Source organism: Eptesicus fuscus, chromosome 17 (genome assembly GCF_027574615.1).
Source record: "Eptesicus fuscus isolate TK198812 chromosome 17, DD_ASM_mEF_20220401, whole genome shotgun sequence".
In the NCBI taxonomy this organism is placed as follows: Eukaryota; Metazoa; Chordata; class Mammalia; order Chiroptera; family Vespertilionidae; genus Eptesicus; species Eptesicus fuscus.
Window position 1 is genome coordinate 57,520,497 of NC_072489.1, and position 25,268 is coordinate 57,545,764.

Below are 25,268 nucleotides of genomic sequence, written 5' to 3' on the forward strand. Positions count from 1 at the left end.
GCGAGTGGCTTCCCCACCACCAGGCCCGGACACACGGCACGCGTCCTGGGCTCTCCAGGCCTGGCGGGCAGGTGCTCTCATCCCCTGTTCAGACGCCACAGCTGCTGAGCCTTCGGGGGGACGGCAGGAAAGCCCCCAAAATGCAGGCGCAGAGGCGCTTCCTGGAGCCCCACCGGAGGCGAGGGAGGGGGGGAGAGGGGGGGAACTGTGCTCTGCAGGCTGTCTGTCTTCAACCTGCTCTCACTGCCCAGCACAGGGAGGTAGGAGGCAGGAGAGGGCCAGGGATCCCCTCAAAACCTCCCATGACCACCTGGGACTGGCCCCTCCTGCAGAACCCAGATGGGGCTGGGGTGCCAGTCAAGGATAACCGTAAAGGGGGGGCCTCATAGGCCTCGGGTGGTCTTCAGGGCTGTGGGGTCTGCTGTCCGTCACGCACAGAATCGGGGTTCCTCGGCGAGGGGGCGAACGCTATGGGAGACGGGCGTCTTCATCCGAGAGGTGGGGTTCCGTACCCACCGGCCTCCTTCTTTGCTTCCAGACTCACGTCTCCCGACTCAGACACCCCCGTGACACAGGGTACGCTCGGGCACCCCACGGCAATGCCCACACCGGTGGCCGCGCCCGCTGCTGCTCAGGGAACTGAAATGTGAGCCGGGTTTCCTCGCGTTTCCCACCCTTAAAAGGACATTGGGAGAATTTTTATAGTAGTGAAATTCATCTGAAATTGATTTTTTATGCTTGTGCTAAAGACCTCAACCTCTGCTCTACTCCGTGGCTCTCCTTTTTAACTCTTTCTCTATTGGCATTAGATTACTATTCATGGGTGAAATGTAATTAAGCAGCTTTGATTCTGAAGCCAGGATTTATGATACTACATTTAAAACGAATGACATTAAACACACACATAAAACGGGATTTTTAAAGCCATGACACAAATTTCCATTTCTACAATAAAATGAAATTTATTCTCTGCCCTGCCCTCTCCTCCAACCTCGCCCGGCTCGTCCCTGAGAGAGCTGCGGTGTGACGCTCTCTGGGAGTCGCTGACGACCACGCGGATCACAGAGGAGGCCCTTCGGCTCCCCACCCCTCAGCCCTGACATCCCGGCCATGAGGGGCGCCGAGGCCCACGCTCGCTCAAACCCCACGTCCACGTCTCCCCGGGGAGCCAGGCAGCTCCCCCACCAGGGGCACGCGAACACCACGGCCACCGCTGGCCCAGGTGCCAACGCCGACGACAGGAGGAGCAAGAGGCGGTGTGAACTCGAACTGGGCCCTCACTACTCCCTTTCTGGGCGGTCGGAGGTAGGCTGCTTAAATTGGAAGTCAGTTTTTAATGGACATCCTAAGACCTTCCTATTTGGGCCTCAAATTAATGTCAGAACCTCCACAAGCCCACGGAGGAATTTACGGTAGTATTTTAAAACTCCCATCAAAAACACAAGAGACATTTTTATGTAAATTTCCAACTCCTCCCCATAGCAGGTACATGTGATAAGAACTGTGTATTTTTTTCTTTTAAAAATAATTGATTCTTAAAAACACATCAGCAATAATAAAACATTTTTAAAAGACAATTGAAACAGTATACTTGGCAGGCTAGAATGCCTTAAAAAAAAGCCTATTTACTTTCTCCCTTAAGTGTTCAAATTATGAAAAGAAAAACTGTATTTTAGCAACACTTTAACATATCATTAAAAATCTCCACTATTTGACAGATGAAGATAAAAACACCCCAAAACTATAGATGAATTATCAAGTCCCTAATGACTGCAAAACAATTACAGGATGCAGGGCAATCTAGTTAAATTTTATTCAAAAGCTTACTCCACTTGTGTTTTCTTTTATTTTTCTATCAAGAAACCCATGAGGCTCAAGCACAATTCATTATGTATGAGACCCCACTTGCGGTGCCTGACTGTTGATTAATAGCAAAGTTTGCTGTGTGTACATTTGCAACATTAGATGCATGCAATATGCTAACTTATTCTTTCACTGAAACTAATTATTTACAAAAATGACTACTTGAGACTACAATTTATTAAATGCATGCATCCAGTCTCAGCTCGGCCCCCAAAGACAGCCCGGAATGAAGATCTTTTACTCGATGTGACAACTTGTAGAAATGCAGTTATTAATATTGTAAATGCGGCAAATAAAGAGTTCAAACAGCCTCATGTCCACGCTGCCGCTGCTCTTCTCCACTGGAGCCGCGAACAAAGCAGCATTTCAACGTCTCCCACATGCGTGAGAGGCACGTTCCTCTTTCCTGGCGTAATTTAGCTTCTTATAAATAACATGCTTGGACATTAGGAATGAGCAGCTTAAAGAAGGAGCAAACATAAATCAGGAGTAAGAAGTCCTAATCAAATTGCTGCTTAAGTCGATTTATTACAATTCTGTCAATAATTAGCTCACTTCTTGAAAAATAGCTGTAGAAATAGAACTTTCAAGGAATCATTCCATCACTCTCATCAAATTATGTGTATTCCCCCAAGGGTACCCTCCCACCCCGCGTCCCAGGATCTCTGGGGTTAGGTAACTTGGTATGATTCAATAATTCTCTTCCCCACTCCCAGAAAAGAAGGGACACATTCGTTCAAAATAAGAATTACAGATATCTCATAGTGGGTGGGGATTTCAAATGGGGCATCTGGTCAACCACGACTGTCTTTCAGGGGAACTCTATAATGCACATGGTCCAACGTGGCAGCCACCTGCTCTGAGCACCTCCTCCACAGTCTGCAGCTGCCCCTTCTAATGCCCTCGGAGCCTCTGTGCGGCCTTGCTCCGTGCTGCTGAGGGTGTGTGCTACTGCAGGCGTGGGGTGGGGGTGGGGAACAGAGAGGGACAGACCCTTTCCTTCACATGCCAAGATCAGGAAAATCAATGTCTGTGCCCCAAAGGCAGGATGATCGTGCAGAAGGTCATTACACGCTACCAATTTCCCTGTGCCATTCAAATTTTGCATGGACACCTAAGGAGAAGAGGACATGGGTTTTAAACAAAGGCCTGCTCTGGGACATGATTTTAGGGACCTAGAAGGACTGAAACATCAGAGAGAGGGGCTTTGCTTTCTACAATGAACAAGTGGTAAGAGAAAAAGTAAGGAGCACCAGAATGGGAAAATCTCAGGGCATGCAGTTAAGGTGGGTAAAGATGGTTGGTTTCCTACCTCCCAATTTACCATCCTGACTCTCTATAACACAGCCAACCTCAGCCACCGTCAAGGCAACTGACCACCAAGTCCCCATTGAGAGAAAGTCTGTCACCCCTCCATGGCACTTTGGACAGGTGGGGTCCAATGAGTAACACTGTGGTTCAACTACATGGAAACAACTTGACGTAAACCTTGTATAAAATTTCATAGCTGCCATTTATTGAGTGCCCAGCGTGTGCCAGCCTTATAATTGAAAATATGTTCTATATTCATTCCTCCCAACAACCCTTGAGGGAGGTATTATTATCTCTAAGTTCTAGCAGAGGTCAGAGGTTATAGAATAACAACTTAACCAATGCTCAGGGCAGCACAGGATCTGCACAGAAGTCTGAGTCCCAAGGCCTTCCTCTCCAGCCCATCTCCATGGAACAGAAGACTCTTGCTCATCTTTTTTTAAATGGAAAAAAGTGGTCACCCCTTCTCATGAGAAGTGCATACGGCCAAATGACCTAGTCTTTCTTTTTTTAATCCTCACCTGAGGGTATGGTTCTATTGATTTAAAAAAAAAAAAAAAAAAAAAAAAAAAAAAAATATAGAAAAACCAAGATGGCGGCATAGGTGAAACACCTAACCTGCAGCCGGGCACAACAATTTCAAAGGCACAACTAGAGGTCAGAACGGACATCGTCCAGAACCACAGGAGAGCTGGCGGACTGAAATGCCCACAGCTGGGGGGAAGGAGAAGGCCACGGGGACAATCGGGGGAGCCGTAAAAGCCTGAGGTATGGAGAAACTGGCGGAGACACGAGCACGCGCGCCTGCGGGGAGGATGGAGCCAGAGAGGAAGGGACGGCTGACGGCCTGGCCGGCGTTCACTGGCAGGAAGGAGATAAAGGCTCCGGAGTGCGCTAAGCGCCGGCTCCGACTGCACTGAGCGCCAGCTCCGACTGCACTGAGCGCCAGTTCCGGGCGAAACCCTGGGAAGCCAGGCACAGGCTGGGGGAATGAATCTGGGCTGTGGGGCGCAGGCACAGAGGAGCGGGGGAAGGCAGAGCTCCAGAGGCGCGCACGGGAAGGGGCGCAAAGGTCGGACTGTTGCCTGCGCCACTGAACTGCCCTAGCGGGAAGGAGACATAAGCTCAGGACCGTGCTGAACCCCAGTTCCGACTGCACTGAACCCCAGTTCCGGGCGAAACCCTGGGAAGCCAGGCGCACGCTGGGGGAATGAATTTGGGCTGTGGTGGCGGAGGCACAGAGAAGCGGCGGCTCCAGACGCGCGCACTGGAAGGTGTGCAAAGGACGGACTTTTGCCTGCGCCACTGGGTGGCCCTGCTGGGAAGGAGACAGGGACGCCAGACTGCGCTGAGACCCAGTTCCAACTGCACTGAAACCCAGTTCCAGGCGAGAATCTGGGAGTCCAGATTCATTAGGGGAGGGACTGGACTGTTTGGCAGTGGGCGAAACTCCAGGGCGCGTTTCTCTCAGAGGTGTTTGCAAGGAATACAGAGGGACACAGACACAGGAGCCTCATAGGGCGGGGATGACAGGAAGCCAAGGTTGTAGGCTCCACCCTGTAGCTCCGCCCCAGCTAAGCTGAGCAGAAGCTTTTTCCTGCTGAGTGCCTCAGGTAGTGGCTGACCCACACTGCATTGGAGACTCAGAAACGAGGGCATCTAGTGGTTGGTGGGAGATGACACCAGATTTCAATCACTTGCATTAGGGAGGCATTCTAGAGGCAGACTCAGTGAGCGCCAAGGCATTGCTGCATCAAGACCCGGCCCACAAACATGTCTCCTGCACAGCAACTCTTCCTATATGGACAAAGAGGGTCCTCACGGCCAATTGGCCTGGAGGACAATTCCTCCCAGTGACACCAACAACAATCAAGACTTAACTGTACAAAGGAGGACCAAGATGGAGACATAGGGCGGCAGCTTGATCGTTGCCTACCACAACAATATTAAGACTACGACGGGAGAGCAGAGCAGACACCAGCCAGAAAGACCGGGGGGCTGGCTGACCAGATGCTCTACAACTAGAAAAAAAGAGAGGGGTACGCAGGATGATGCTGATGCCGGTGACCCAAAGTCCACACTTTAAGAACTATGGCTCAGGCGACACAATGTTGGCCAGGAACATGCTCGGCGCAGTTCCCCCGGCGGTCTCCGGCTGAGGGGACGGCTCCACTCGCTGCCGAGCACGGACAGACGAGCCCCTGGGAGACATGGGGTGGGAGACTCCGTGCTTGCTGACCTCCGAGTCCTTCAAGAATCTCAATGCCCCGAAGTGGCCAGGTGCGCACGCTCAGTGACTGGCCACCGTTGCAGACCCAAGGGCCGACGCAGCGACACCGGACCAGCCCACCGCCGGGCACCGGGCACACCGGAGCCTTGCCGAGCCCGCCGCCCAACGAGTTCTGCGGCAGCCGCCCTGGAGCTCTGAGAAAATGACCGAAGGAATTGCTGAGAGGGAATTGACCAACAGGAATTGGGATCAAGAAGACGAAACCCCGCTGAGACCCGAGTCCAGGCGAGCCTGCGAGCCTCTGGGCTCAGATGTGGTCACACGCCTCTGGGTCTAGGTGAGGCCTCACGCCCCTGGGTTTGGGTGAGGCCACGCGCCCCTGGGTCCAGGAGAAGCTGGATTCCGGGTTCGGGTGAGGCCATGTGCCCCTGGGTCCGGGCGAATCTGAACCCTGGGTCCGGGTGAGGCCGTGGGCCCCTGGATCCGGGTGAGACCACGCGACCAGGGGTCTGAGAGAGGTAACGCGCCCCTGGGTCCGGGTGGCTTCGTGCACCTAGGTCCAGGTGAGGCCACGTGCCCCTGGGTCTGAGAGAGGCCACGCACCCCTAGTTCCGGGCGAGACCATGTGTCCCTGGATCCGGGTGGGGCCTCGTGCACCTAGGCCCGGGTGGGGCCGCGTGCCCCTGGGTCTGGGGGAGGCCAGGCGTCCCTGGGTCCGGGTGAGACCGTGTGTCCCTGGATCCGGGTGAGACCTCGTGCACCTAGGCATGGGTGAGGACACGTGCCCCTGGGTCTGAGAGGCCAAGCGTCCCTGGGTCCGGGTGAGACCATGTGTCCCTGGATCCGGGTGAGGCCGCGTGCACCTAGGCCCGGGTGAGCCCAAGTGGCCCTGGGTCTGGGAGAGGCCAAGCGTCCCTGGGTCCGGGTGAGACCATGTGTCCCTGGATCCGGGTGAGGCCGCGTGCACCTAGGCCCGGGTGAGCCCAAGTGGCCCTGGGTCTGGGAGAGGCCAAGCGTCCCTGGGTCCGGGTGCGACCATGTGTCCCTGGATCCGGGTGAGGCCTCGTGCACCTAGGCCCGGGTGAGCCCAAGTGGCCCTGGGTCTGGGAGAGGCCAAGCATCCCTGGGTCCGGGTGAGACCGTGTGTCCCTGGATCCGGGTGAGACCTCGTGCACCTAGGCATGGGTGAGGTCACGTGCCCCTGGGTCTGAGAGGCCAAGAGTCCCTGGGTCCGGGTGAGACCATGTGTCCCTGGATCCGGGTGAGGCCGCGTGCACCTAGACCCGGGTGAGCCCAAGTGGCCCTGGGTCTGGGAGAGGCCAAGCATCCCTGGGTCCGGGTGAGACCATGTGTCCCTGGATCCGGGTGAGGCCGCGTGCACCTAGGCCCGGGTGAGCCCAATTGGCCCTGGGTCTGGGAGAGGCCAAGCGTCCCTGGGTCCGGGTGCGACCATGTGTCCCTGGATCCGGGTGAGGCCTCGTGCACCTAGGCCCGGGTGAGCCCAAGTGGCCCTGGGTCTGGGAGAGGCCAAGCATCCCTGGGTCCGGGTGAGACCATGTGTCCCTGGATCCGGGTGAGGCCACGTGCACCTAGGCCCGGGTGAGCCCAAGTGGCCCTGGGTCTGGGAGAGGCCAAGCGTCCCTGGGTCCGGGTGCGACCATGTGTCCCTGGATCCGGATGAGGCCTCGTGCACCTAGGCCCGGGTGAGCCCAAGTGGCCCTGGGTCTGGGAGAGGCCAAGCATCCCTGGGTCCGGGTGAGACCATGTGTCCCTGGATCCGGGTGAGGCCTCGTGCACCTAGGCCCGGGTGAGCCCAAGTGGCCCTGGGTCTGGGAGAGGCCAAGCATCCCTGGGTCCGGGTGAGACCATGTGTCCCAGGATCCGGGTGAGGCCGCGTGCACCTAGGCCCGGGTGAGCCCAAGTGGCCCTGGGTCTGGGAGAGGCCAAGCGTCCCTGGGTCCGGGTGCGACCATGTGTCCCTGGATCCGGATGAGGCCTCGTGCACCTAGGCCCGGGTGAGCCCAAGTGGCCCTGGGTCTGGGAGAGGCCAAGCGTCCCTGGGTCCGGGTGCGACCATGTGTCCCTGGATCCGGATGAGGCCTCGTGCACCTAGGCCCGGGTGAGCCCAAGTGGCCCTGGGTCTGGGAGAGGCCAAGCGTCCCTCGGTCCGGGTGCGACCATGTGTCCCTGGATCCGGGTGAGGCCTCGTGCACCTAGGCCCGGGTGAGCCCAAGTGGCCCTGGGTCTGGGAGAGGCCAAGCGTCCCTGGGTCCGGGTGCGACCATGTGTCCCTGGATCCGGGTGAGGCCTCGTGCACCTAGGCCCGGGTGAGCCCAAGTGGCCCTGGGTCTGGGAGAGGCCAAGCGTCCCTGGGTCCGGGTGAGACCATGTGTCCCTGGATCCGGGTGAGGCCGCGTGCACCTAGGCCCGGGTGAGCCCAAGTGGCCCTGGGTCTGGGAGAGGCCAAGCGTCCCTGGGTCCGGGTGCGACCATGTGTCCCTGGATCCGGGTGAGGCCTCGTGCACCTAGGCCCGGGTGAGCCCAAGTGGCCCTGGGTCTGGGAGAGGCCAAGCGTCCCTGGGTCCGGGTGAGACCACGTGTCCCTGGATCTGGGTGAGGCCTCGTGCACCTAGGCCCGGGTGAGCCCAAGTGGCCCTGGGTCTGGGAGAGGCCAAGCATCCCTGGGTCCGGGTGAGACCATGTGTCCCTGGATCCGGGTGAGGCCGCGTGCACCTAGGCCCGGGTGAGCCCAAGTGGCCCTGGGTCTGGGAGAGGCCAAGCGTCCCTGGGTCCGGGTGCGACCATGTGTCCCTGGATCCGGATGAGGCCTCGTGCACCTAGGCCCGGGTGAGGCCACGTGCCCCTGGGTCTGGGAGAGGCCAAGCGTCCCTGGGTACGGGTGAAGCCAGATCCTGGGTCCGGGTGAGGCTGTGCGCCCCTGGATCCATCCGGGTGAGGCTGGGTCCCAGGCCCGGGTGAGACCACGCGCCCCTTGGGTAGGGGTGAGGCCACGTGCCCCTTAGTCTGGGTGACGCCGTGCCCCTGGGTTCGGCCGAGACCAAACCAGAGGAAGTCGGACCTCCGTTACAACCATTTGTCCACCATCCAGAGCTGAGGGGTCAGTGCTGACATGTACACATAAGGAACTACTGGACATTGAAATTGGGTCTCAAAAGAACTGTTGGTCCAGGGGGAAGCTCGCTACAGATTGATTCATTTGCCTGTCAGCAAACTATTATTGCTCGTCTCACATTCAGTTCTTATTAGTATATATCTAGTGACATATGATCTCGCTCATCTAGGGGAAATGATGAACAACATAGACTGAGGAACAAGAACAGAACCAGAAGCAAGGAGGCATCGATCGGACTATTGGGCCTCAGAGGGAGGATAGGGGAGGGTAGGGGGAGGGTGGGGGGGAGGGGGAGAGTTCAACCAAAGGACCTGTATGCATGCATATAAGCCTATCCAACGGTTAAGTTCAACAGGGGATTGGGGCATGCGTGGGGAGAGGGGTGGGATGGGAATGGGGGGATGAGGACAAATATGTGACACCTTAATCAATAAAGAAATTTAAAAAAAAAAAAAAAAAAAATATATATATATATATATATATATATATATATTTATATTGATTTTAGAGAGGAAGAGAGAGGGAGTGAGAGATAGAAACATCAATGATGAGAGAGAATCATTAATCGGCTGCTTCCTGCACACCCCACACTGGGGATGGAGTCTGCAAACTGGGCATGTGCCCTGACTGGGAATTGAACCATGGCCTCCTGGTTCACAGGTTGATGCTCAACCACGGAGCTACACTGCATGGGCTCTTTTGATATTTAGAGAGAGGGAGGGAGGAAGGGAGTGAGAGAGGCAAGGAGGGAGAGATCTATGTGAAAAACAAACGTAGATCAGTTTTCTCTCGTAAGTGCTACAACCTTAGATCAAACCCACAACCTTTGCGGTGTATGGGATGATCCTACAATCAACTGAGCCACCGGCACACGCTCTATTTGTGATAGCATATATGCAATATAGCATTTGGATCTATTCTCTTCTATGTTTAGGTGACTTGGGTAAACTTCCCCATAATACTCAAGACTACAATCTAGGACCACTGCCTTAGTCTACAAAGACAACGGAATGTGAGCTCTGTTACATTCTAGAAGCTTCCGGAAAGAGAGATGAGGTGCCCCATTCTAGGGATTTTAGGCTCGCAGAGAGTGGTCCACTGGGCATCACTGCTCCACACCCTTCCTGGGCGGCCATGCGTCTGTTTAAATGCCTCCGTCACCAGTCCACACAGCCCAGGGTTTCTTTACACAAGAGGGAGCGCTAGGTCTTATCCTCTTCCCCATCCTCCACCCTCTGGCAGCCGAGCCCGGCATGCTGAAGGACAGAGCTCGGTCTAGGTGTCCAGGTCAACCCGCAGGGCGGGCCCGTGCTAAGGCAGGTGCGGGCCTGGGCTACATCAGGAAGTCAGGTGGATGGGCTCCCACGAGGGCTGCTCTGGTAACTGAATGGAGAGCCCGCAATGTCACCGAGCTGGCCCCGAACCCGAGAGCCAGCCCCGGGTCCTGTGTGGCACGGCAGGGTGCCCGGTGCCTGCAGAGGGAAGGAGCAGACGAGAGGTGCTGGGGTAACAGTGCCCACAGCTGCACAGTGGAAACGCCTGTATTTCAGATTTCATTTTTCCAATGAATAATTTGCTGAAAACCGTTCCCCGGGGGAAGAACGCCCACAAAGATTTTCTAAACAGGGAAAGCAACGTTTCTCAGCCTCTCCAGGTTTTGCAGCCGAGGCCGCGTCAGGGGGTTTCTGAGGTCTGGGAAGGGGCGTCATCCAATCCCGGGCCTCGGATAGGGCCCTCGGGCAAAGCCTGGAAGGCCTTCCGACGTGCAGACGAGGACTTGGCGGCTTTCCATCCTGCCGTCTAATCCGACTCCAGGTACCTGAGCGGAAACAGAAGAAGAAACCCCAAACAAACAGCAATGCGTGAGCCTGACCCTCCTGCTCTGACTGGGCTAAGTCTGTGGAATCCAGAGGCTACACACAGATTCGCCCGGGGCCTCCCCTGGCGCCCTCCTCCTTCCTCCTTCAGGTTCCCCTGCCTTCCAAGGGGGGCCTGGGTGCTTTGTAGAGGAGGGGGGAGCACCCCTCAACCGCCACCTGTGACCCGTGGAGGGCGCCAGCGGACTCCTGCGGGCGCTGCTTCTGACGGACACTGGAGACCACGAGAAGGAAGCCCCCTCCGTGCCCAGTGAAGTTCTGGGCTGTGTGCTGAGCGAAGGGGCAGAACATGCCAGATGCCGAGCTCGGGAAAGGGGGGCCTGGGCCCACCTGAGCCAGGAACGCCCGCCTCTCCCCGGCCCTTCCCACAGTCACGCCGTCTCCCGTGCCGAGCAGCTTCTCACTTGCCATCTTCATTCCGGAACGTTCTACCTTCTTTGCGCCCACACAGTGAGAAGGAACATTTGGTACAGGGCGAAAACGTCCCCGCCCCCTAATGCACTTTCCGACGCTGCTCTCTGCACAGCTTCGAGACGGCTTCGCTAAGATGCGATCCAGGAAAAAAAATTACTTTTCGTCTTAGCAAGGGAATAGATCCTGATTTCAATGTTAAAATAATAACGATTTTCTGAAGACACTGGCTCTTTTCTTTTACAGGCATGTAATACATGAGGACTGACCCCATTAACTTGTGTACGGGGCTCATTAATAAATAATCCTGCCACTAAATTACCTGTCTTGTAAATTGGTTTGTACAGTTCTAAATAAATAATAGATACTCCCTATTATCAAACACGATGGCGTTTTCCAAGAAAAGCAAGGCGGAGGGTGTGAGACAACACCGCGGCGTCACCGGGAGCGACTCTCGGAGGCTCGGCCCCGCCGAAGGCCCGCGCACGGCCCAGCTGGAACTCGGCAGCCGGTGAGCGGAGCTGCAAACGCTGCGTTTAATATCAGACAAGTACACGGACTGTACGTTAGTGGCCAAAAAAATCCTAAGCAACGATTAAATGGACAGTTAATGTAGCTGTGTTTTAAAACACTGAGGTCATATTTAATTTTGAATTGAAACTCTTAAAATGTGCTTTCTGGCGAGGATGTGGAGTCATAAAACAACGCTGACTACAGAACAACACTGAACCGTTATTAAAATAAATCTCTTTTCCAGAGCACTCGTATTTGCAAGAAGTGGATTACAAGCAGCAGAAAGCATTTGTACTCTTCAACAAGGCTGTCACTGCCAGCCCAAACCCCGCTTTCAACCTGGAGGGTGACGTCACCCGCAGGCCGGGCAGATGCCCCGCCCGCCTGCCCCGCCTCCCGGGAGCTGGTGCTCTCCCAGCATCTAGTCTTCCGTCCGGGCACCCCAAGCAGCAAAGCCCCGAGGTCTTCCAATCCCAAGTCCACCAGCACAGAACACCGTTACTCCCACGGGGTTGGGGCTGGGGGTGCATCTAACAAGACTGAGCAGAGGCGGGTGGAGGGGAGGAGGGAGGACGGGGCAGGACGCTGGCAGAAAGCCAGCCGGTTAAAGTCCCCTCCAGGAAGCCCGACTTCTCCTCGAAGCGGGTGGAAAGTCTGGTTGGACATGTCTTTCTCCGCCCTCGGGGAGGCTGCCACACTCGCTGGACCGTAAGCTCCCCGCCTGGACTGCTTCCCGGCCCTCCCGGGGGACAGAGAGGGATGTCACAGGGCTTTGCAGCAAAGACAGGGCAGCGTGCGTTACAGGTGCCTCTGGCAGCCAGGACAGCGAGAGGACTTCTCAGAGCCCAGGCCTGGTCTGACCCCTGAATCCCTGCACCCCGAGCTTGAGAGGGGCAGGGGGGAAGGAAGACAGAGACCCCACTGACGACGGGTCTGCTGGGAGCTAGGAGGTGCCTGCTGCCCGGCCTCTCCCTGTGCCCACGCAGGGCCCCCAGTCCCCGGGTGCAGGCCTCGGGGCCGCCTCCCTCTGCCCAGCCACAGCCGTTAATGCTCCGGGGACTCTCCTCTCTGGTCCCAAACCTCTAGCCCAGGGGTGGGGAACGTCCGGCCCGCGGGCCATATAAGGCCGTGAAATCATTCGGTCCGGCCCTGCCAAGGCATTAGGGGTGAGTTAAATGTCGGACCAAATAGAGCAGGTTAGTTTTTAAGCTGATGATTTTGCATGGCCCACGAATGATGTTATAAATGTCCACAAGGCCCTTGGCAGAGAAAAGGTTCCCACCCCGGCTCTCGCCCCTCCCAGGCTGGGCCTTCCCTCACCACCGGTGACCGCGCCCGCAGAGGCCCCAGGGCCCTCGCGCGAGCTCCAGCCCCACTCGCCTTCTCTCAGGCTTCCACCTGCGTCTCGGGCCTGAGTAATTCTGGGACCCTTTAAAAAGACATGGATTCTCCGATGCTCAAGCAAATTCTAGTTTGAGAAACAACTCAGAAAGGGGAAGTCTTCTATAACATGTATGGAAATCTTTCAGTTGTCACTGTGTTACAGAAGCAGCGTTTTACCTGTGTAAACACTGAGAGGTTTATTCTTAAAGGGCCTCATTGCAGTGAAAACACAACGTAAAAATCCCCGAGAACTCAGGCATCCCTGGAAACAGGGGCTCGCCTCAGGAGCAAGAGCAAGGCCAGGGCGGGGCTGTGTCTGTGCGCACATCTGACCCCCACCCCCCTTCTGCTTGTCCCAGGTCTGTGGGCACGAACTCAGAGACCACAGGACAAGCACCGAAATCACCCAAAGCTAGCACCCTCCGGCGGCCTCGCTTGCCACTGACGTGAAATACTGCGCTGGGAACACGCTTATTCCGGGGAGAGGGGTCCTGGCAGGGGGAGCAGACCTGACCACTCCCGGCCTGACCACGCGCTCAGCCAGGACCCTTCTCCATCCTCCCAACGGGAACGGCCCTCTGCCCGGTCCCCATGTCCCAAAAGGGCTGGAAAACGACTCAGAAAACAGACCAAAGAGCAGACAAGAGGGCGGAGGCTGGCGCGACACGCCCTCCACCCTGCGCCTCCCTTCTGTCCACGGTGCTCAGGATGAACCAGAGCCAGACTTGAACACAAACACCCAACTCTCGAGCCCCCGGCCTCTCTTTGGCCCCGCGTCCGCCTCACGGCTAGTTTATTGAAATCCGACATCTTCCTGCTGATCACCACGGAGGGGATTGGAAACGGTAACTCCTTTTCCCCAGGACCAGGCCGGCGACGCCCGCAGCAGCGGGGGCCGGGTGGGGTCCCCGGCTCAGGAACCGGCCCCGCCTGCCGCTTTTATTAACTGCTTCATAGGAAAACAGTGAAATAAAACATATATATGAGGGATGGGTGGCTCTGCTGAACATTTTAAGAAACAAAGGGTAAAAAAGAAATGTTTTTCCCCCCTGAAAGAACAAAAACCTATGCAATGCCAGACAGGGGCGTTCCGCATCGCAAGGAAAGTGGGTGCTTCTGGACCTTCGAGGCGGCCTTGGCTCAAGGACGGACAGGGCAGACTCCCTCCTGGCTGTATCCAGTTGGGGGGGGGGGGCAGTCAAGTCCCCTCAGGGTGTGAGTGCCTGCCGAGCATCCACGACTTGTGGCCTCCTGCACCGGTTGCTAGGGGGATGGAAGGATGACTAAAATGCAGGCCACCCTTGAGTAGCCCACAAGGTCCTCCATCCGCTCCGGACGGGAGGCCGCCCCCTCGGGACAGCTAGCTGTGCACTGATGCGTTTGTGCTCGGGGCAGGTGCTCAGGGAGACCCCGGCTCTGCCCAGACTCCTTCTCAGAAGGTGCCCGCATCGGCCTGGATGCCAGAGCACGAGCTCTCCCTTCCTCCCTTCTCCCTCGGCCCCCAGTACCACCCTCCAAACTCACGCCTCCGTTTCCTGACCTGCCACTCGCTCACGCACAGAGAAAATGTGGCTCAGCACAGACAGTCCCTAAAACATGGCCCAGCACAGACAGTCCCTACCCTTCATAGCAAAGACCAGGCCGCCATCGCCGTCCTTTCTCAGTCATGGAGACTCACCCTCCAGGTCCTCCTGGATGGCACCGTGGGGCCCACCCAGGTGAGAGGGGGAGACCCCTAACAGACGGGCATTTCCTCCCGGCTGCTGCTGCTGAATGGAGCCAGTTTCCTGTGGCAAAGCCCTGGCTCCTGACAGAGGAGGACAAGGACAGAGCAACACGGAGAGGGGGCCCTCCTGGTCTCCCTGGGACACCCTGCACGGGAGCCTCTGTCCTGATGACCGGTATTTCCCCTGGATGGGGACCAGCAGGAGCTGCTACCACACGCACCACCGCCGGCTTTCATTCATAGATTTAATCAGATGCTTGAAAAAAAGAAATGAGATCGAAGACACACAGATGTCCTTGGAAGGGTGTCCAAAGAGGTGAGGAGGAGAGCTGCAGGAGCCGAATGCTGGTCCGCCTCCCACACAGGCCCCCACCAACCCCCGGCCTGCGACCCCGTGCGCGGGGGCCGCCCCTCCGTCCACTCCACGTCCGAGAGGAGCCAATTACTGTTTCACTGCCCCCGCAGCCAGTCTGAAGCCAGATGATTACCATCCCCTCCCAAAGCGTATTCCAGGCGGCAACACCTTCCACCCCACAGATACAACAATCGAGATGCAGCCGAGGGGTGGGAATTGGCAAGAACGCGCCCCTTCCCCACCGGGTGAAGTGGCTCAGAGAGCTGTCACTAACGCCAAGGGGTTTATTAATAGGCAGAAATTAATTGTATGTAGACTGAATTAATGAGATGGAAAAACATGCATATTTCAGCGAATGCAGAGGGGACGGGCTCGGCCGCGGCATCGGTAATGAAGGGCCTGGGCCCCGGGACGGCACGGAGCCGCTCCGCCGGCCGCGGTGCTTTTGTGACTGTGGGGGCTGGAGGTGCCATTAAAAAAATACACTGTGAAATGTAAACACCACCCAACTGTTTTGAGCACAAAGTTGACCCCCGATGCGTCTTCTGCAGAGTGCCATCTACAGATTTATAAATAAATGATTAGATGTAAATTCTCCCGAGGATTTTCCTTTTCCACAGCAATTACAGCAGCAGATTATTACCATTGGGGGGGGGGGTTTCCCGGGGAAAGTGCCTGACGGGCAGGAACCACTCAGGCCGTGCTCACGGCAGTCACCAGGGCAAGTCCGATGTCCGCGTGCCCTGCCAGCACTGTCCCCGGCCAGGCCCCCGGGCACCGCAGCCACACGTCCTCGAGTTGGAGTGCATGGCCGCCACTGTCACACCGGACCAAGGAAGGGGGACGTTTCCAGCGGGATCGACGTCAGGAAGAAGCCTTCCGAGTTTCCCGTCCGCACGTTGGTGAGAAGTTGTCGGGTCGGGACACTTAACGCTCCTCGAGCATCTTCTCTCTGGCTCGTTGGGACCCGTGTTTGAGGTCATGAAAACACAAGGTGATGAGGCTAATCGAAGAGCACGTGACACACGAGCAGTACCCGCCTGGCTTTGTCCTGGTAAGTGTCCCCTGCGGCGTGCCGCCCACCGTGTCCACCTTTGGAAACACATGTGAGTTGTTCCCCGTTTGGGGCCGTTATACATCAGCGGCTGTGAATGCTGGGGTGCAGTCCTATGTGGACACACGTTTCCATGTTCTAGGCCAGTGGTCGGCAAACTCATTAGCCAACAGAGCCAAATATCAACAGTACAACGATTAAAATTTCTTTTGAGAGCCACATTTTTTAAACTTAAACTTCTTCTAACGCCACTTCTTCAAAATAGACTCGCCCAGGCCGTGGTATTTTGGGGAAAAGCCACACTCAAGGGGCCAAAGAGCCGCATGTGGCTCGCGAGCCGCAGTTTGCCGACCACGGTTCTAGGCTATGTGACCAGGAGTGCTGTGGGCCACACGGGAACTGACTTCCTGACATAAGGCCTTCAGAGGCTCCAGTTAATACTGTTTCTCCATTTTCCCCCCAAAGCAAAAGGACACTCTCCGTGCCCAGTGTGTGCCACACAGAATGCACTCTCCGTGCTTAAGAAGGACAGCACACGAGGTCATTTTACCTCCGTAATCTTCATTTAATGTGTGCATCTGTTTGCATATTTACCAAGAAATTCCCAGTGAGGTAGAAAATCTCATTTCCTCATGTGCTGCTCAACAGTCATTCTTAATGGTTTCTTTTATTTAAAAGGATCAATTTATCAATTTAAAAGTGATTAGAACTATCAAATGGTTATTTTCTATTAAAGAGACTCAAATTCCAGCTGCAGTCAATGCACAGCGCACAGCCCGGCGTGGTCCAAACCCTGGCAAACCACTGCCTGCGGATTCCAGCCACGTCCACACCCACCGCCATGGGTCGCGTGCTGAAGGGACACGTCACAGAAGGACACCTCCCCATAAGCACGGCTTAGGCAGGAAGCCAGGTGAGGCTTGCTCTACCTTGTCAAGGCCATCCTCCGAGCTGGGAAATACTCTGTCCCCCCCCCACCCCCACCCCCACCCCAGAGATCGCCTCCACGACGCCTCTCTGTACTTACATCTCAAGAAAGGGAGTAATGACGAACGCCCCCAATGCCTAATGCTGAACTTGGCCAACCACTGCGATGGAGTTGGTTTATGTCTGTGGGCTGGAGTAGGGACCACTCTGCTGGGGAAGAAAAGAGAGGGAATGCTTTCTCCCCAAAATCCGGAGATGATACGCTGCCTGCTCTCATCACCTTGGATGAACGTTACACAGGCGAGGTCCAGCCAACACAATTACCGAACAAAGTAAGTTTAAAACAATGGCCTAAGGAAACACAGGAAGGCCGAAATGTCCTATCGTTTTAAAATTTTCTTATAAAGAAAACTATAATCCAAGACACTTTCAGCAGTACATTCCAACAAACATTTAAGGAAGCGATGCTGATGGAAAAATACGTCATTGACAATGGGTCACATATATTTCCACATATCTAGCAATAGATCCAACAAAACGTATGCAAGACCTCTGTATGGAAGACCATAAATCATGGCTGAGAAAAATTAAGACAGCCTCAGTAAGTGAAGAAATGTGCTCACAGGTTTGATAACTAAGAATGATAAAGATGTCAATTCTCCTCGAGCCAATCCAGAGTCAATCCAATCTCAACTCAAAGGGGGAAAGCTGGGGCCCTGGCAGGGTAGCTCAGCTGGTTAGAGCATCATCCGGATACACCAAGTTTGCAGGGTCCATCCTCGGTCAGGTCAGATACAAGAATCAACCAATGAAGCATCAGTAAGTAGAACAACAACAAAAAATCCATGTTCCTCTCTCCCCCTCCTCCCATCCCCATCCTCTCTCTCTAAAATAAAATAAAGATAAAAAGGTAGTTTTTGAAAAAATACTTTGGAATGAGACAAAACTGATTGCAAAATGGAGATGCTAATAGAAATGTCTTGGTCAAGAATCACCAAGAAGCACTTTCTCTACCAGATACCAAGATGTGTTATCTCTCTATATAAAAGCCTAAGCAACTGAACGACCAAAGGACTGGTCGACTGGTTGCTATGACGAGCAATGACCACCAGGGGGCAGACACTCAACGCAGTAGCTGCCCCTGGTGGTCAGTGCGCTCCCACAGTGGGAGCGCCGCTCAGCTGACCAACGGGCGCCAGATGCTGGGCTCACGGCTGGCGAGCACAGCTGTGGCGGCCCGAGCCTCTCCCACCTCTGCAGCAGCACTACCAGATTGTGAGAGGGCGCAGTCCAGGCTGAGGGACCCCACCGGTACATGAATCTGTGCACAGCGCCTCTAATCCTATCTAATAAAAGAGTAATATGCAGATCGACCATCACTCCAACTCACAAGATGGCTGCCCCCATGTGGTCAAAGATCCTGCCCCCACGTGGACACAAGATGGCCAGCAGGGGAGGGCAGTTGGGAGGGACCAGGCCTGCAAGGGAGGGCAGTTGGGGGTGATCAAGCCTGCAGGGGAGGGCAGTAAGGGTTGACCAGGCTGGCATAGGAGGGAAGTTGGGGACAAACAGGCTGGCAGGGGAGCAGTTAGACATCAATCAGGCTGGCAGGGGAGTGGTTAGGGGGTGATCAGGCTGGCAGGCAGAAGCGGTTAGGAGCAATCAGCAAGGTAGGCAGGCGAGCAGTTGGGAGTCAGCAGTCGGACATCCCTCAAGGGGTCCCAGATTGGAGAGGGTGCAGGCTGGGCTGAGGGACACCCCCCCCCCCCCCCCCGCCCCGTGCATGAATTTCGTGCACCGGGCCTCTAGTAAAGCTATAATAACTAAGATAGTGAGGCTTGGTGAAAAGATAGTCCTACAGAAAATCACGTGGACAAGGGAACTCAGATTCCCTCATGTGAGGAGGACTTCTCCGTGAAGGAACAGACACTCACTAGACACTGCCGACGCCGTTCACTATGCAGTGGTATCCAACAAAATGAGCTGCAGGTACACTGGAGCTCTCCACGAGAGAGCAACCATCGGGGCCCGACCACAGCCTACTGACTGCGCTCACCACAGGTGGCGTGACACAGACCCCACGCGCCTCCCAGAGCCCGCGGCGCGTGTCCTCTAGCCCTTCGCAGACAACGCGGCCAGCCTCCGATCTAGAAGGTAACGCCACAGAATATCTTCGTTGTCTGCCAGACGATACGCACACTCTTCCTCCTCCCTGTCCCCACCGAAGTACATGTTTTTCAATTACACTAAAAAAAAGGTGTATTCTGCTCCATATTAAGCCATCTGCTGAGCTACGTGTATCAAGAGAAGAGCTGGCCTGGGAACCAACACGAGTCGTGGCGCCGGGCGGAGCCACGTGCAGACCCACGCAGCGAGGTCCCCGTAAGAAGCACGAGGCTGGTTCAGCGACGGGTAGATGACAGACAGTGCGGGGATGGTGTGGGAAAACGGCGGTCAGATCAGACAAAGCCATGGACAGAGTGAAAACGTGACAGCAAAGCCACGAGAGCGCCGTGAGGACAGCTGAGGGCGGCCGCAGTCGCGCAGCAGCAGCAGCAGCGATGGTGCAGGGCAGGGCTGAGGACCCAGGGGCTCCAATAAAAGGACGCTGGAGTGGACCACATAAAAATTTAAAGCGCCAGCCCGCCAACAGCACCTTCCGAGACCAGGATAAAATATTTATAACTTAGACAAATGACTAATGGCCATACCTTAGGAAAAGTTACTAAAGCTCAACATAAACACACGCACAACGGGGTAAGGGGGAGAGCGGGCTTCGCCACACCAAAGGAGAAAAAACACAATTGGCTAATAAATATTAAAAACAACAACACACATGCATGGCCTCAACAGTTACCAAGGAAATGTCACTTTTTGGGAAAATAAAAAGCCATTTGAAAAAATGCCATGTTGCCCTAACCGGTTTGGCTCAGTGGAAAGAGCGTCGGCCTGCGGACTGAACGGTCCCAGGTTCGATTCCTGTCAAGGGCATGTACCTTGGTTGCGGCCACATCCCCAGTAGGGGGTGTGCAGAAGGCAGCTGATCGATGTTTCTAACCCTCTATCCCCCTCCCTTCCTCTCTGTAAAAAATCAATAAAATATATATTTAAAAAAATAAAAATAAAAAAATAAAAAATGCCATGTGTCCTGGCTGGGTTGCTCCGTTGGTGGAGGGCAGTCCCATATACCAAAAGGTTGCTGGTTCGATTCCCAGTCAGGGCACATACCTGGGTTATGGGTTTGACTCTCCGTCTGTTAACATGAGGACACTTTCTCTGCAGTTTCATATTGTTTGAAAACAGCTTTCCTGGCAGCTACTCGAGGAATATTTTAGGGCTAAACATGCTTTTCGAAATCCCACACCCCACTCAACGGTGCATCAACGACGCTGGTGGCCGCGGGGCTCATGTGCAGGGTACGGCACCCAGTCCCCTTCTCGTGAACAAGTGTCCCCCTCCGCGCTCTCGGGAGACCTCAATCAAGACCTTGCTCTAGCCGGTTTGGCTCAGTGGACAGAGCGTCAGCCTGGGGACTGAAGGGTCCTGGGTTAGATTCCGGTCAAAGGCACATACCTTGGTGGCAGGCTCCTCCCCGGCCCGGGGCCTGCTCAGGGTGCATGCAGGAGGCAAGCAATCGATGTGTCTCTCTCACATCGATGTTTCTCTCTCTCTCTGTCTCTCCCCCTCCCATTCTCTCTAAAAAATCAATGAATAAATATCCTCGGGATTAAAAAAAAAAAAAAAAAAAGACCCTAACGCGGCTGACACAGGGCAGGAGCCGCTGCAGGTCAGTGTCTGGAAACAATCAGGCCCTGGACAGGTGCACCCGGTCCTCGGCAGCGAGAGCCTGACCTCGAGGAAGCGGAGACGGCCGCTGTCACACCGCATGACCCAGGCGCGGGCGTGAACGGCACGTGGTGCCCAGGCTGCGATGGAGCCAAGGTTACCGGGGGTGCGAGCCGCACCCGGCACACGGGGCTCTCGGATGCTGCAGCTCCTGGCCTGTGGGGACACGGTCGGCACTGGGGTCCAGCGAGGGGGCGGCGTGTGCGAGGGAGGTGCGCACAGGCCGTCTGTGCACAGGCTGGGCCTCGGCACGCCCATCTGGCGAATGCCCGATGACAGGGAAATGTGGGATTAATTTCATCTCACCGCACCGAGCTGACTTTCTGGAACAATAATTTCTTCCAGGACACGTCAAGCCGCTGAGAAACTCCGGTGGATCCGGCGAGGTCCTGCTTTTGAAGGCGGGCTGGGCTTGCACTCCCAAAGCAGGTGTCGCTATCTGGGACTGAGAGACCTCACTGATGGGGACGACACAGACTTTCCGGGCAAGAGCTTTCCACACGGGGTGAAGATCCCCCCGAGTCAGAGTCAAGCCCGCCTCTAAGAACGCTGGCGCGCCAACCCGGCCCGTGCCAGCCTATGCCAGGGTCCCGGTCACCCAGCGTTGGGTGCTGCTCTCAACGCATGCTGCGAGGTACCAGGGACAGCTGCTCACTGCTGTCCATCACAAGGCCAGGCTGCTCCCAGGGGGGCCCCCCTCCCCAGGTCTCCGGTGACATCACCGGTCTGCAGAGAGCCAGGAGCCCAGCCTGCATTCGGCTCCTTAGCTGGCATCCACAGGAGGAAGGGGGCACGCACAAATAGTCTAAAAAAGAAAAAAAAAAGAAAAAGAAACCAAAGCTACCACCTAACAGTGCAGACAGGGAGGCCACCGGAGGTGGTGAGACCCCCAGAGAGCGATGATCGTCAGGGAGGTCACCGGAGGTGGTGAGACCCCCAGAGAGCAGTGATCGTCAGGCTGGAGGGCAGCCCACCCATCTGAGCACCACGTTAAGTCCACACCCACAGGAGTGTTCTGAGCCAAAGAACACAGTGCGGAGGGGCCAGCGAGGGGAAGGCTGGCCACGGCTGTGCAGCCAGGGTGGGGGCTTGTCATTCAGAGGGTGGGAATCCCCGTTCTCAGCGTCTCCACGCAGGGAGGTCACACTGCTCCGTGTCACGGGAAGGCTCCCAGGGCACGAGGACCCATTGGGCCTGGCTGGGCTCCCCTGCCTCCCTTGCGGACAGCTGGCCGGTCCTCTCCCCAGCACATCCGCCTCTCCCTGGATCTCAAAGTTCTTTTCCTTAGTGGGGCCCCTGATCACCCCATCTGAGGGACACCCCATCCTCTGAAGGACACCCCATCTCTCATTCCTGGTTCTGCAGGACACTCCTCAGCACCCGATAACACAGTCAATGTATGTTACACATCTATCCATCTATCTTGCTCCTGCCTGACCCATCTCCATCCCCAACCAAAATCATAAGCACCGACAGTGCAGAGTTTCAATCCATTTTGTCGGTGGAGCTCTGTACCCTGGAACGCAGCAGGTCCTCACTAAGTACTTGTTAAATGCACTAAACGAGGCTGATTATCTCTGGCATGTTTCACACTCACACAAATTACTTGCCCATAAACGGACCATACGGGGTAATTCCTGAATTTTCAGTGGAATGCGCCAGGTGGGTAGGAATAGTGACCCACCCGACTCCTAGGGTCAGGGATATGCCCCCGAATGAGATGGGGTTTGTGCTCTGTGGGCCCCTTTTAGTCACTTAGAACTTGGCATTGGAGACCAATCCCTAACCTAGTTCCCAGAGTCCGTCCAGCTCCGGGAACTCGGTCAGCGTCAGGTCATCGGGAAAAGGACTCGGATGAAGACGTTCTGGGCTCGTCAGCAGCCTGGGCTCATGCTGTTTCTGTGGAACAGGAGGCTGGGTTTCCCATGGGTCTGAGCGTTCTAGAAAGCCCCTCCCCAGAAAGGTGACGCTGACCACTGTCCCACCTCAAGGTGGCGGCGTCCTGGCTGGCCCTGGGAAGGCAGGGCCTACGGCTCCAGGGAGCTGGTCCCAGGGACCGGTGCTCATGGCTGTGTCCGTATCGTGGGGATGCTGCACAGGCTGGAGCACAGAACACCGGGGCCCAGGGTCCTGCTCCGTGTGCAACCCGTGACATTCCATGTAAGGCGGCGGAGCGACTGGAGTCCGCAGGAGACGCCAGCGGGGGCACCGGGCACGCACTGCCTTGATCTCTCCTTGACTTTCCATCTGGGTCCCCCGAGACCGAGGGCTGCGTCTGTGATGCGACCGGGACAGGGCTGGTCTCGGAGGACTGAGCCCGTGATGTGGCCTCGTGATGTGGCCTCCGTGGCAGGCGAGCACCGCGGCGCCCGTGCCCAGCCCGCCTGCCCGCCGGGCCTGCGGCTAGGGCCCCTCACCCGCTCTCGGCGCAAAACCAGCGCCTCCGTGTGACGCCGCCCCTCTTCCCTGGAAACTGCACGTGCTCCCGCGCTCACAATGTGCTTTTGCAAGATTTAGTGAGCGCGAGCGTGCGCGCCAACAGAAACCCCGAATCCATCCAAAGCGAATTCCCTCTTGCTCACGAACGACAACCCGCGGCCGGGCGGAGGGGCGGCCCTCCCGCGCCCGCTGCTGAAGGTGATTTACATTTATACGCGCCTCCTTTTCAAGGGATTACACCGTGTTTTACAAGCTCATCCCGTGTTTGTGTACGCCAGTCGCCTCGCCCGGACGAGCCACGTCTGAATAAGCACCGGCGCGGCGGAACAGGCTCCGCACTGCGGTCCGGAGGAAAGAACGAGGTTCCACCCCAGACGGGGGCGAGCGGGCGCTCTGGCCGGGCTCCCAGCCGGCGCAGTCCTTGCTCTGGGCCAGCCTGGCCGGCTCAGACTGCCGCTGCCTCGGTGGGCAGGGTGGCCTGGGGCAGGGGTGTCTGCGGGGTCCTCCGGCCCTCACTGCCTGGGCCCCACGCCTTGGCTGGCCCTTACCCTCTCCAGAGCCGACTCTGCCACTCATCCCGAAGCTCGTGGGTGCGAGGCGGAGACGGCCTCCCCAGAAGACGGCGACAAGTCACCCGGCTGCCCGGCCGAGGCCTTCCCCTCCGTTCTCAGTGAAGTTTCCCTCGGTTCGTCACAGGAACATGAGGGACAGAGCCCCCTCTCACCCACCTGTGGCGGCCCCTCAGCCTGCATCTGAGGCTCCCAAGCCTTCCCTCTCACTTGAAGCTTGCTATTAAGGCATGCACACACACACACACACACACACACACACACACACACACACACACTAGCATCTTCCCTGCAGTCTCGCCTTCTTCGGGGGCTCAGAAACGCTCTGCTCCTCTCCTGCCAGGGAGGGCCGCGCCCCAGGGGGCCGCACTCAGACAGGCCGCGCACCAGGCTGTCAAGGACACTTCGCTCCACGCTGCTGGGCTTCAGTCACCTCCCTGGGCCCCTGGGACTCCAGCAGGGACGCCCGAGCCGGAGCCCTCGCACCCCGGCCACGACACCACAGCCGCTGGACAGAGCCCGTGGCAACCGGCGGGGAACAGAGGAGCAGCCCCAGGCGGCTGCACGGATCCCTGCCCACTGCCCCCCCCGCCCCCCCCCCCCGGTCCTCTTCGTTCCCATAAACCCCTCACACCCCGCACTCCAGCGGCAGCTTCCTCAGAATGCCTTCCTCTCGGGCATTTCTCACTCAGGCCCGACACCGGGACGAGGAAAATGACGTTGGTCACCACGGAAGGTCACTGCTGAAGGTCACCTTGCGGCGGGCCGTGAAGTTTCAAGGTCCCCAGAAGGCACCGAAAGGGTTTTGTAAATGTTGTTATTAATGGAAGCCCAGCCCATCCTGGGGTCAGTGCAGTTCAGAAATGAGCACGTCCACCTGCTTCTTTCGTTCTGCGGAGCACGCAGGGCTCGGCTGGGAACTGCCACTCGCACAGCTTTCTCCTGTGGGTGGCGAATTCTGTCTCCAATCAAGCCCCGCTCTAAATGAAAACCACCTGGGGCCGCAGCGTGAGCGGGCCGGGAGGCAGGTGCTCCCCAATGTAAATGACCTATACGAATCCTATACGTAACGGCTTTTCTCCTCATTGGCTATAATTATTACTGCACAACTCCCATGTTTTCACATCAGGCCCGCTATCCTTCAGTTTGCAGCGAATTAGGTAGACAAATATATCCGGCTAAATGTAGCGGATGAGAATGTAAATGGCATGAAAAGGGGCAATTTGTTCACTATAGTAAAAACCATTTAATACTTTGCATTTTACTTTGCCATTGAACTATTCTATAAAATGCTCTTTTTTTTTTTTTAAAAAAAAGTGGCTTTTCCTAGAGTCAAATGACCTTTAAAAAATTCACTCACACTAGTTCTTTCTTTCACTTATTGGCCCCTGGGGCCAGCACATTACTAATTAATGCAGCAGACACCTCTGCAGGGACCCAGCATTCCAGGGCCCCAGCGGCCACTGGACGGAGGCTCCCGGGGGAAGGGTCCTTCCAGGCTGCTGCACAGACCCTCCTGCGTGCGGCCTCGGGGGGCGCCGCAAACTTCGTGAACAAAGCCACTCAGGCTGTGCCGAGAAAACCAGCCAGCAAAGGACCAACAAAGGCTGTGCGGGGGGAGGGTGTGTGTG

General features: G+C 56.4%; 1 protein-coding gene across 2 annotated transcripts in view; it reads right to left on the reverse strand.

Annotated features, from left to right (window-relative positions):
* Positions 1-25,268, reverse strand: part of MGMT (O-6-methylguanine-DNA methyltransferase) — a 163,079-nt gene that overhangs the window by 29,110 nt on the left and 108,701 nt on the right. The gene's annotated exons all lie outside the window — the stretch shown is intronic.